A 14,198-nucleotide genomic window follows, 5' to 3' on the forward strand; every position below is an offset into this window, starting at 1 on the left:
TGCAGCTGTCAATGAAGGTTCCAACGCTCTGGCTTCTCACTATGTGTGTAGGTTGGATCTCGGGACGCACCTTTGAAGTTTGTTTTGCACGTGTTCAATTCTCCATACGATAAAAGACATCGTGTATTACTGCTTTGTGATCAAGAGGAACTGTCGTGATGCTATTGAACTCGACCACTGCGGCCAGTAAAACAGCTTTCTTAGAGCCAAGATTAACGAGAATTGACTGCTTCCTGCGATTGGCTATTAATATGCAAGATACCAAGCTTACCTATGTGGAGGCACATTGCGCACGAAAACGGGAACCAATGAACGCAATGCACTCAGGATTCTGTCCAATTATCATCGTTAGATTGGAATGAGTTCTTGTATCCCATGTGCCCTGGTGACCCAATCAGGTACCACCTCATTAAGGCGGTGTGTCTCACTGCATCAACCCGTGGACGTAGGCAGCAGCGAACCCCTCAGGAGATCATCCCAACCGCCCGCACTCTTCTTCTCTGTGATCGCACCTTGTCATGAAGGACGACGATAAAGTGTCGTCAAAAGTCGAAAACATGGCCAACTTCTCATGTCTGCCGCCGGAGTTGCGACTTCTGGTCCTATCGGAGCTCGCAGCCGCGCACGATGAACCGAGGGCACCAAGGCGCGATATCGCCGTTTACGCCAGCGTTTGCAAGAGCTGGCAGTCATTCTTTGAGCCCCTAGTTTTCCGTCATTTCATTCTTCGTTACGATGACTTGTCTGAGTTTCAACGAGTTACAAAAGATTCCGGCAGGAGTCACCTTGTCAGGCACATTTGGCTCAGACTAGAAAACCCGTCTCCCCAGCGGCGGCAAGAATTGGGTCTCGACATTAAAAATTGGAGCAAAGACTTCTTTACTGATATCATCTGGCGCCTTTGGACTACCTTATCGGAATGGGGCCAAGTTGGCGGACATCCGGGCCTCACGCTCGAACTCACTGCACATAAGTGTCTTTCCGAAAGCCCGGCTCTGGACACCATACCCAGAGAAGATTGCAAGATGTATTCGAAATACCTCGAGACAGGCTCAGTAGAAGGGTATGAAGATACAGAGAAACTTCATTTTGGAAACACAGATGAACATGGCATGACCACGAAATCCCGTCGGGATATCTTTTGCCAGGGGGTCAGGATCAACGACACAAAACCCCTTCCGAGAATCGAGGTGGTAAGACAGTTTTTGGTCAGGAGAGCTCATGTGCGCAACATACGACCGGAGGTTCTGTCTCTTGTCTTCAACAGCCTGACAAAGGTTCAACATATCAGACTAGAGCGATGGCGACATGGGATGGTCGCGCCGGAGAGATTCTGGCGCCAAGGTGAGCTCACGAAACACAACAAGAAGACTGAATGTGGCTGATTCCAGTAGGGATGGAGAATATTCTTCCGTACCACGTTCCTAAATCATTGAGAACGCTGTCGATTTTCCAGGAGACAGGGGCGAAGAATGCCAGGTTTGATTTGCTAGCCACTAGGAAGATGACCAAGGCTATCATCTTAGGCACTCTTCATCTCGAGCGACTTTCTCTTTGCTTCTTCGTGGACGCAGAGGACTTCTTCCGGGAACTCTTAAAAATGGACGTCGAAACTCGTGTCGATGGCGGCCAACCGCGGCAACCACATGATGGCTACGCGGGATTGACGTCACTGACACTGACGTCGGATAGCCTCGGAGTGAACATTGACGAAGATTGGGACTTGTCATCTTGGCTTGGTGGCGTCCAAGACATGATAAAATCGGCTGCCGCCGCAGCTATGAAGATGCCCAAGCTTCGGCTTATGGAAATCTGGAATGCCGGCAACGGAACGGCTAGCATTTTCCGGTACAAGGTCGGAGATGACAGTAGTTGTGAGATCAGTTGGCTGAGCGCAGAGGACTGCGATCCGTTTGAAGACCTCAAGTTATCACAAGATTGGTCTGATGTTGCTTCAATGCATGGCCACAAAAGGCTCGGGGTACAACCTCGATTGCTTTTGTCAGGAGACTTTGACTATTACGGATCAGCAATTCGGTACTTGGAGTCAAGAGAGCAGGTACTCCATCCTATATCAACGGTACAGCTAAAGTAGTAGTTCAAAGGTGTTAACTATACATAATCAAGACAACAGATATCCATAATTATTAGAAAGTATGCCCCAATCACTAAATATAGAGTATAACAACATTACTACTAACTATAAAGAATAACTCAAGTATTATAGATACCTAATTCCAATGCACTACAACCTATATAAATATTTACTAAATAGCAAATAAACAAATACAATACGCCGCGCAATACAATGCAGCCACTCTTATAATCTAGTTATAAATATCTCACTATACCTAATAAGTATATATTTAATATTTTATTATAAGTTAGCTAGTGCATACTAGGTTAAATAGAATAAGAAATGTCACGGGCTAGAGCCCGGATCGATATCTCCGGCTTTGCCGGAGCAGTCTCCAAGATGCGGCTCCGTTGGACCCGCTATTCTGCCGGGGTATACCGCCTAACCCGGTCTGCTTCACCGCTATTAGGCGCCTACCCCTGTAAAGTCCTTTCTTCCTTCTTCAGCTTAGAATAGTCAATCAACAGCACCCATACTGTTAAACAAACACTAGGCCAGCCCCTTACATATTCTAAGCTCAACAACAAAAGACGCTATACAAAACCTCACGAGAGCGATACAACAATTCGCTGAGGGTAGCGCAACGAGAAGACGCTATACGAAACCTCACGAGAGCGATACGACGATTCGCTGAGGGTAGCGCAACGAGAAGACGCTACATGGAACCTCACAAGAGCGGCACGATGGATCCGCCAGAGGGTAGCGCAAACGACGCAATAAATGCTGAGATTGATCGCCAGATCAACAAAGCAGTCAACGCAAGCGTCCATCCTCTTCAGGACCAGATAGCCCAGCAGACAGCCCAGATAACACAGCTCTTAACAGCTCTAAACGAGCTTATATCAACAGATAGAGCAACCCCTACGCCGCTTACAAGCAGCATACCAACCCCATCCACAACCAATACAACTATATAGGCAATAAGCAATAGCATTACAACAATAGTAGTTAAGCCCCATAAACCAACCTCAACTAGACAACCAAGGCTAACGCTTCCTAACCCCCCAAAGTTCAATAGCATAAGACAACAGTTCACACAGTAGGCTCTAGAGATGAACTCGAAGCTACAGATCGATGCGGAAGCCATAGGAGGAGAAAAGAGCGCGTTCGCATATATCTACGCCAGGCTAGAGGGGACCACCCAAGCAACGTCCACCGCCTTCTTCGCCAATGGGGTAGCCCAAGAAGACCACTCCCCAGCCCAATTCATGGACTATCTCAAGAGAACGTATAGGGACCCAAACGCTAAAGCCCGGGCCTTAGACAAGTTACGCACTATGCGGCAACAAGAGGAAGAGAGTTTTACTTCCTTCTTTCCTAAGTTTGAGAAGGAGCTTACAGCAAGTGGAGGAGGATCTTAGCAGGATAAGATCAAGATCAACTACTTAGAGGGCGTATTAAATTCCCAGCTAAGCAACTTATTAATAGGGGTACCAGAAACGCCAAAGGATTACCACCAGTTCACAAAACTGCTTCTTACTATAGGATCCCACTTAGATAGCCAGAAGCTTAGGGAACGCTATCTCAGCTACACTTCCCAGAAGGTGCTGCAACCCAACCGCCAACAAGACGCAGACGGAGATACACTGATGTCTGGCGTCAGCCGCGCTAAGGGTAAGGAGAAGACAAAGTCACGTCGCCAACAAAGCAGCTCCTCATCTGAAGACCCACCACAGCTCACAAGAGACAACCGCAAGTGCTTCAACTACAACCAGATCAGCCATATTGCTATACAGTGTCCTAAGCCAAAGCATTTAGGACCTAAGAAGGTTAAGAAAGTCAAGAAGGCTATAAAGCTAGAGGATAGCAGCAACAGTAGCGCCGCAGAGGACCAGGGAAGCTCTAAGACAGAAGAGAGCTCAGGAAAAGAGTAACTCCAACGCAAAGTCGGGCGCTAGAGGCAACGCCTAGTAATATCACAGAATAGAAGAAGTTCAAGCATCGCATAAGCAGCAAGTCAGCAGTAATCACTACCCGCATACATAAGGGCACTCAAGCAGACGCCCTAGTAGACACTAGGTGCAACCTATACGCCCTTGTCGACCATGACCTCGCCCGCAGGCTACGCCTACCAATAGTAGACCGCTCAGAGCGGGTACTAGGCAGCTTCAGCGACGCTACAGGCGCCACAAAAGCAACAGGTATAGTTATCTTTAACCTAGAGCTATATAGCTATAATGAGAAGATCTTTGCGTATACTGTCCGCGGTCTTGGGGATGACCTCTTCCTTGGGAAACCGTGGATGGAACGGAACTACGTCTTATATAACGCTTCTACGCAACAGATACGTCATAGGAGAGGTAGTATAGACTTACAACTAAAAGGCGAGGAAGAGCCAGAACAAATACGCCAGATTAGAACTACTCAACTCCTCCTAGGAGCCCCCTTTACAACGCTCTATAAGAGGGCGCAACGACAAACTAGAGAAACCGCAGCATATAAAGTGCGGGCTATTAGCCTGGCAGACATACAGAAAGCCCTCGCAAAGAAGACAGAGAAAGCAGACCTTAAGGCTCTCCTTCCGCCAGCTGTTCTAGCTGAATTTCGCAAGCTATTCCAACCCAATAAGGCTGCCAACCTCCCACCGCATCGCCCCAGGGTCGACCACAAGATCCCTATCAAGCAGGACAGTAAGGGCAACGAGGCTATACTACCATGGGGCCCGCTCTATGGGATGTCACGAGAAGAGCTCCTCATCCTCCAGAAGACCCTGCGAGACCTACTAGACAAGGGCTTCATCCGCGCTAGCAGCTCCAAAGCATCAGCCCCAGTACTGTTCGTACGGAAACCAGGAGGAGGGATACGCTTTTATGTTGACTACCGCGCCCTCAACAAACTCACTAAGCGCAACCAATACCCTCTTCCCTTAATTCAAGAGACGCTACAGACAGTTAGCGCTACTAAGTGGTTTACTAAGTTAGACGTGGTGGCAGCGTTCCATAAGATCAGAATCGCTAAGGGAGAGGAGTATAAGACAGCCTTCCAAACAAGATATGGGCTATTCAAATGGCTAGTTGTCCCCTTTGGGCTCACAGGAGCCCCTGCTACGTTTCAGCGATATATCAACAGCATACTTCAAGAGCATCTAGACAACTTCGCAACAGCATATATAGATGACGTCCTGATCTACTCAAACGGCTCACAACAAGACCACAAAGCAAAGGTTAAGCTAGTACTACATAAGCTAGCCGCTGCAGGGCTCCAATTAGACCCTCATAAGTGCGCATTCTCCATAAAGACGGTTAAGTACCTCAGGTTTATCATCACCACAGGAGTAAGCATCTCTTATGACCCAGAGAAACTAAGAGCAATTAAGGAATAGGCTACGCCAAAGACAGTTAAGGGAGTCCAAAGCTTCCTAGGGTTTACAAACTACTACCAGATCTTCATCCCAGCATACTCAGAGATCGCTGGACCCCTTATAGCTCTCACAAAGAAGGGGGCCCTATTCTGCTAGGGAAAGGAACAAGAAGCAGCATTCCAAGAGCTAAAAAGGATCTTTACAGAAAAGCCTGTCTTACACCAACTAGACCCTGAGCGTACAACCTACGTTAAGGCTGACTGCTCAGGCTTCGCTCTTGGGGGAGTACTATCGCAAGAAGACGAGCACGGAAGACGTCACGCAGTAGCATACCACTCGCAGCAGCTAAATGCCGCCCAGTTCAACTACCCAATCCACAACAAGGAGATATTAGCTATTATGAGCTGCCTGCGAGAATGGAGGGCAGAGCTACAGAGCGTTAAGAGCTTTAAGATCCTATCCAACCATAGGAACCTTAAGTACTTCATACAGAAACAGAAGCTCACAGAACGACAAAGCCAATAGGCAGAGGAGCTATCACAATACAACTTCGAGATACAGTACCACCCAGGAAGCAAAGCAGTAGTGCCAGACGCACTCTCTAGACGCAAACAAGACGTACCCACATCTCTAGAGGACAAGCGCAAACAAGGCCGGATTCTCCAGCTTCTTCCTGAAGCAGCCCTTCCCTCAGCACGTGTACAACGCATAGAGGCAGCACCAATAATGCTTATATTCACTAATAATAAAGAACTACAGCAACTCTAGGATCAGACTCAAGGACAAGATAAAGTCTACCAGCAGGTCTATACTGCAGTGAAACAGCAAGGAAGAAGTTTCCCTCCTAGTCTCAAGCTAAAAGTCCAGATCGCTAAGTATAAGATCAATAATAGTAACCAGCTACTCTTTAGAGACCGGATCTAGGTACTAGGTAGCAAAGACCTAGATAGCAAGGCGAACACGCTACATACTCATATCGTCCAAAGTATCCACAACTCAGCGCTTAGCAGACACCCAGGAAGAGATAACACCCTAGCGCTAGTTAGTAGACGCTTCTACTAGCCTGGCCAGTCACAGTTAGTACGACGCTTCTGCCGCAACTGCGATAGCTGCGGGCATAGCCACATCTAGAGAGAGCGTCGAAAAGGACTTCTAAAACCTCTACCAATACCACAGCGTATACAAAGCAACCTCACTATAGACTTCATTACCAACCTTCCCCTTACAGATAAGGGCGAGAGATACCTTTAGGTCATTATCAACCAGCTAGGCAAGGGTGTAACTCTTGAAGCTATAGAGAGTATAGAAGCCAAAGCGTGTGCAGAACGATTCCTTAGCTGCCACTTCCGCTTCCACAGTATCCCTACGTCTATTATAAGCAATAGAGGTAGCAACTGGACAAGCCGGTTCTAGCGTCAGTTCTATAAGCTATTAGGGATAGAACAGCAACTCAGTACCGCCTACCACCCACAGACTAATGGAGGCCCAGAGAGGATGAACCAAGAGATCCAGGCCTACTTACGCAACTACGTTACCTACTCGCAAAAGGACTAGGCAAATAACCTCCCAGCAGCTCAACTAGCGCTCCACAGCCGCAATAATAGCGCTATTGGTATAAGCAGCTTCTTCTTAGAACACGGATACCACCCTAAGCCCATCCAGGTTCAAGAGGCAGACCCAGAAGACCGTGAGAGCCCTCGCAAGGACGTAGCACGTAAGCTAGTAACGAGACTTCAGGACGTGATGGATATAGCCCAATCAACCCTCGCATCAACGCAGCAACGCTATGAGGAACTGGCCAACGCGAAGCGCCAGCCTACAGAGAGACTAGAAGTGGGCAACAAAGTCTGGCTTCACATAGGGCATTACAGATCCCCCAGGCCTTACAAGAAACTGGATTAGCTACACCATAAATATACAGTCACAAAAGTTATCTCACCATACGTAGTAGAGCTCAATATACCAACAGCTATATACCCACGCTTCCACGTGGATAGCCTGAAGCGCGCAGGCAACAACCCCTTACCTGGTCAAACGCTAGACGACAAGCAGCCGCCACCAATTATAGATGACAAAGGCGAGGAGACCTGGAATGTGGAGAGTATCGACGCGGCTACCTGGAAGCGCCGAGGGCGCGGGCGACGCCGCGAGGTTCTGGTTAAGTGGGAAGGGTATGCAGAGAGGACATGGGAGCCTATTGAGACGCTCCAGGGAACAGAAGCAATGGAGGCTTACGAACGCCGTTACGGCTCCGCGATGGAGCATGATGGAGACCCAGCCTTAGCGCCGCGGGCGCGCCGCCGGAGGGGAGCGGGGGGGTGATATCACGGGCTAGAGCCCGGATCGATATCTCCAGCTTTGCCGGAGCAGTCTCCAAGATCCGGCTCCATTGGACCCACTATTCTGCCGGGGTATACCGCCTAACCCGGTCTGCTTCACCGCTGTTAGGCGCCTACCCCTATAAAGTCCTTTCTTCCTTCTTCAGCTTAGAATAGTCAATCAACAGCACCCATACTGTTAAACAAACACTGGGCCAGCCCCTTACAAGAAAGGCTTAATTCTCTAACTAATTAATATATATATAGGACTAGCTATATATATTTCTAGTTATACCCTAGCTATAAGATCTAAGTTATAAGTATTAATCTAGTTTTAATACTTATTATATAACCTCCTAGCCTTATAAAGAAAGCTATACCTCTATCTCTAATATAATATACCTCTTAATTATATAGAATAGTATAATTATCCTTTATACTAATAATATAATATAAATCTAATAAAAGACCTTTTAAAATATATTTCTAGAGCCCTTTTAAAGCTAAATAAATTACTTTTATATTTATAAAAAATGCTTTATTTCTAAATAATAAAAATTTCCCTTATTATTATATTAACTTAAAATAGCCCTTAAAATAATAAAGTAGATATAAATAATATTAATATTTTTACCCTTTATCTTAAGTTAACTATTAGCCTCTATATACTCTATTAGCTAGCTATTAACTATTAGTATAGTCCTAAAGGGATATTTAATTCTTTTTTTATATATCTATTAATTAAAAACTTCTTTTTCTCTAGCTATTATAATAATAACTATAAGTATATTAAATATCTCCTTCTCCTATATTATAATACCTTAATTAATACCTTATTTTAATATTATTATTATTATAATAGCTTACTCTTTTTAAAAAACCTATAAGTTTTCTTTTAATCCCTTAGGTATATATATCTTTATATATCTTAATTATATCTAAAAGTATTACTAATTTTTCCTTAAAGATATTAATAATTATATAATCTAATAGAGCCTTTATACTCCCTTTAAAAAGCCCTTATTATCCTCTAAATAAATATAAACTCCTTTAAGTTACTCTTTTTCTTCTTTTTAGTTTTAAATATAATAAGTTATTAATAACTTAAATAATAAGCTTATTAAGAACCTTAATAAAGTAGTTCCTTTTTAATACTCTATTTTTTATATTTTATATACTTTATTTATTCTTAATAATAATAATAATAATATTTCTAGTTTATCCTCTTATTTTAATAAGGGTACTTAGAATAATTCTAATAAAAATAAAGAGATAACCCTTAGTAATAAAATTAAAATATATCTTATTTATATCCTCTCTACCCTTTAAAGTAAGAATAAATACCTTAATTATAATAAATATAAAAATAAATATATTTATAAATATTAATAATACTATAAGAGTAATTATTAATATTAACTTATTATCTTTAAAGCTATTACTCCTATTTACTATCTTTAATATATTCTTTATAAGCTTAATAACTTGAAGTAAAATTATATTATTAAAAAGGTATATTTTATTTATCCTATAAGGACTATTATTATTACTAACTATCTTTAGTATTATATTAAAGCTTATATTACTATATATATTATTTTTAGTTTAGAGGATAATAATAAGTTTAAAGGTATAAATAGTATTCTTATTACTCTTACCTATCTAACTTATTCTATAGGTACTTTTAAGCCTCTTTATATACTTTCTATAGCTCCCTTAACTTTAGTAAATCCTTTTTTTATTAAGTATAACTCCTTTCTTACTACTTATTAAGGCTTTTTATACCTTAAGTTTATTAAAGCTTATTAAGCTATTTATAATATTTTTTACTCTCCTAAAGAGTAATATAGTTCTATAGTATATAGTTTTATAGTATAATTAATTTTAAATAGTAAACTCTATATTAATATTAATATAAATAGTTTAGTATTTCTAGAGGCCTTTATACTTATTTATAGAGTATTATTTATATTAATATATATTACTTTTAGGCTAAAATTTATTTAGTTCTCTTTATTCCTTTTTATAACTAATTTATATATATCTATAAGATTAAAGAGTCCTCTAAAATACTTAAACTTTACTCTAAAGAGTACCTTTATAAGTCTATTAATAGGTATTAAATTTATTAATATATATATAATTTTAAATACTCCCCTATAATATTTCTACTTTAACTATATATTTTAAATATTAATATATTTTAAGTAAGTTAATAAATACTTTAATTTATTTATAACTAATCTTATAGTTTACTAATTATTATAATAGATTTTCTAAATATTTCTTATATTTAGTATAAAATCTTTAAAGAAGTACTTTAAAGTTATTATCTCCTAAGTAGTCTCTAAGAGAGCTAGAAGTTGTACCTTAATTATATTAATAATAACTATAAATTACTTTTTAGCCTTCTAAATAACTAAGCTACTAAATAAAGAGATTATTAGTCTCTATAAAGAGCGCTTTATTTCTTTATTATTAATAAAAGAGGTATTTCTAGCTATAAGGAGTACTTAAGCCTATAAGTTACCCCCCTTATTACTATACTAAAGAGAGAGATAATAAGTCCTATATAAATACTAAATAATATTATTAATAGCTATTAAATACTTTAGAGAGGGGTTTATTAAGAATTTAAATAGATATAAAGTTATTATTATAATATCTAAATAGACTATAATAGCTATATAAAGAATAAAACTAATCTTTTTTTAATACTTTTTAATTTTTATCTTAATAGTAATCCTATTATACTTAATAAGCTTTTTAAATAATAAAGTATAAAAAAATAATTCTTTAGCTAAGTTAAAGTATTTAATAACTTTTTTAATATAGAAATTATAAACTAAAAAGATCTTATAGCGTTTTTAGTCCTAAATTATTTAGATTCTTAAATACTATTCTATAGGTCTCTAATTTATAAGCTTTATAGATACTTTAATAGCTTTAACTAAGCTAATAGCTATATTAATATTATCTTAATAGTTTATAATAAGTATATTATTAATATAAAATATTAATTAAACTTTTAAGTCTATAGAATAAAAAGTATAAGGTTTAAATAGGTATTAAATTATACCTATATCCTTTAGAACTATTAAGAACTTTTTATACTAAAGGAGTAAAGTATTTCTTAGTTTATATAGGGCTTTAATAAGCTTAATATACTTCCTAAGTTATTTAAAGCTATCTAGAAGATAGTAATATATAGGTTCTCTATTTAGGTTTATCTCTATATTAAGAAAGGTATTTATTATATTAAATTAGCTTACTTTTAAGTTAAATTAAGCTATAATAAATATTAATATATAAAAAGACTAAGCTATTAGTATAGTTATATATATATTTTATAAGCTATTAACTATTTAGAGATCTCTCTAAATTTATATATATATCTTATAGCGTTTTAAAAAGCTATCCTTATTAAACTTATATATAAAAACCTATTTAAGTAATAAAGGTTTTAATATAGCTCTTTAGTAGTTCTATATATATTAAATTAACTTTATATTTAGCTTATATATCTCCTTATAAGCTATATTAATCTATATTTTTTTAAAGAGCTCCTCTAGTTATAAAATATTCTTCTACTTTAATAGAGGGTCTAATAGTATAATTTAATAATATTAAAGAGTACCTATAGGGTTTGAAACCTATAATATTATTATAAACCTCTCTAAATAGTCTTAATAAGCTTTAATAATTATAAAGTATAAAGTAAAATACCCTATATTACTCTCTTTTAATATTATTTACTAATTAGATATAAATATTATAAAAAAAGTATTTTAAGATAAATTAACTAATATTTCTATAGAATAAATAGAAAAGTTATAATAAGAAATATAAAGTATATTAATATTATTATCTATATTTAAGTATATATTAAAATTATTCCTTAACTATCTTTAGGAGGGTTCTTTTAATTCCTTTTCCCCTCTATTTATAGTTTATTAGCTCTATCTTATTAATAGCCTATATTATCTATAAATATATTTATATTTAATTAAAGTATACTCTAAAGATATAATATTATTATAAAGTATAATAGCTATTTTATTCTATATTAATATAATAAATTAGGGAGTATCTATTTTAAATTACTTATTTAAGCTAGCTAAATTAATCTCCTTAAGGTCTAAGAAGCCTTAACTAATAAGCTATTATCTCCTATATATATTATTATAGTCTTTAGCCTCTTTAGTATTTATATTATTCTTATTAAGGCGCTCTATACTTCCTCTTAATATACTTTTAAATAAAGGAGTAACTTTTAGAGATAAAAGCTTATAGTTAGGCTTTTTACTCTTTTTACTTTATTTTTATATAGTTTAAAGAGCACTCTATATATCTATTTCCTCTTAAAGAGTATTTTTTATTTTAGAGGTATTATTTAATTAATTATACTCTCTAAATAACTTTAGAATTATAAATAGGTATAATAGCTATATGTTACGGCCAGCTAACTGATAGTGGGTTTATATTAGCAGTAAGTTAGGGATTAAAAACTATAAATAGTATTAAGTCGTTCTATAGGGCTATTTAAGTAATTATAGGTCTTTAAAGGTCTTAGTAATTAGTTAAGGCCTTAATAAGAGTTATAGAGTAGTTATTACTTAGGTATAGCTAAAAGTACTAATAAGGGTAATTATAAAGTTAATTACTAAAAAGCTATAGAAGTCTATCCTTAAGCTGGGCTTAAGTCTATCCTATATATAAGTCCTAAGCCGTTCCTCTATACTTCTACCTTAAAGTTATAGGAGTTAACTATTAACTCTATTAACTTTATCTTAATTAGTATACTTAAGAGTTGCTAGAGTTAGCTACTAACTCTATTAACTCTTATCTCATTAGCTAAGGTTATATAACTCATTTTATAGTTCTTCTATTCTAAAGTAAGTCCTTTCTATTCCTATAATCCTATATATAAATATAACGTTCTAGCCGCCTAGTTATCCTTATAGGGCTTTTTCTCTACTAAGTATACCTAATGGGTTATAATATTAGGTCTCCCCTTAGATAGTTTTATCCCTAAGACTAATATAAATAGGTAGTATCTCCTAGGTTAGGGAGTTATTAATTATACTTCCTAATTTCCTTATAATACTAATACTATATTAGGTTATATTTAAAAATTAAAATTAAAAAATCCTATTACCTATAAGGAGCTAGGTTAACTAGTCTCCCTTTTTAGATATAAGATACCTTTTCCTTATTCCTTATATACTACTTTAGGGGTTAACTATATCGTATTAGAGGTTAATTTATTACGTTATTCCTATTATATAGGCTAGAAGAAATCTTATAATATTTATAGTCCTTTAGCGTTATTACTAATTTAGGTTTAAAAATAAAAGGTTAAAGTAGATAATAAACTTAATAGGCTAGAGGAAGAGTAGCTTACTCTTATAGCTAAGATATAGCGCCTTTATTATTATTAAAAGGAAATTAACTATAAGGCTATAGACTTAATCTAGTTAGGTCTTTAGCATATAGAGGAGGTTGAGGAGGAGAATTATGAAGCGACGCTGGGTTTATAGAGTATGGAATCTTTAGCTGTTGGAGCCCTATAGGCTACTAGGGCCTTTAGTATAGTAGATTAGAACGGCATTAGCTTAGAGGATTAGTCTCTAGATTTCTTAACGAGCGGTACTAGTATAGTATCTATTGAGAGTGCTAGAGGTTCTTAATAGGTTCCCACAAGTTATCCTTATATCTATATCCTTTCTACTTAATGAGATATTCTATATCTCTATTATTATTATAGTAGTTAATAATTTATTTAACTTTATATTTTAGTTTAAGGGGTTCTATAATAATATAGTCTTTTATATATAAACCTACTAATGCTTTTTTAAGAAGTAAAATATAAAAGACTAGATAGCACTTTATAGTATCTAATAGTATAAGTTTAAAGTTAACGTTAGATACCTTCTATATAATTTCAAAAGGTCTAAGTTTCTTAAAGTCTAACTTATTACTTAGTTGTTTTATTTTAATATTTCTATAGAGAAGGTATATACTATCCCCCTCTTATAGAGTTAGTCCCTTAACTCTTAAGGTATTAGTATATTTATATATCTATTTATATATAAATTTAAGTTCTTTTAGGAGTTCTTATTAGATTTCCTTAAGTTTATTAATATCTACTATAGCTTTTAGAGCTACTAGGCCTTATTATGGTTCTCTATAGACTATTAGGTTAAATCTATAGTTTAGATAGAATAGGGATTCTTTTATGCTTTCTCCTACTACGCTATTATAGGCAAACTAGGCTATAGGTAGCAATTATACCTAGTTGTCTTACTAGTAGTTAATATAGCAGTATAGATAGGTTTCTATAATCTAATTAATTTATTCTATTTAGCTATTAGTTTATAGATAAAAAGTAGTAGATATTTTATAATTAGATCTAAGCTATAAGATTAGGGATCTCTAAAAC

The sequence above is a fragment of the Colletotrichum karsti genome (genome assembly GCF_011947395.1).
Source record: "Colletotrichum karsti strain CkLH20 chromosome Unknown Scaffold46, whole genome shotgun sequence".
NCBI lineage: Eukaryota > Fungi > Ascomycota > Sordariomycetes > Glomerellales > Glomerellaceae > Colletotrichum > Colletotrichum karsti.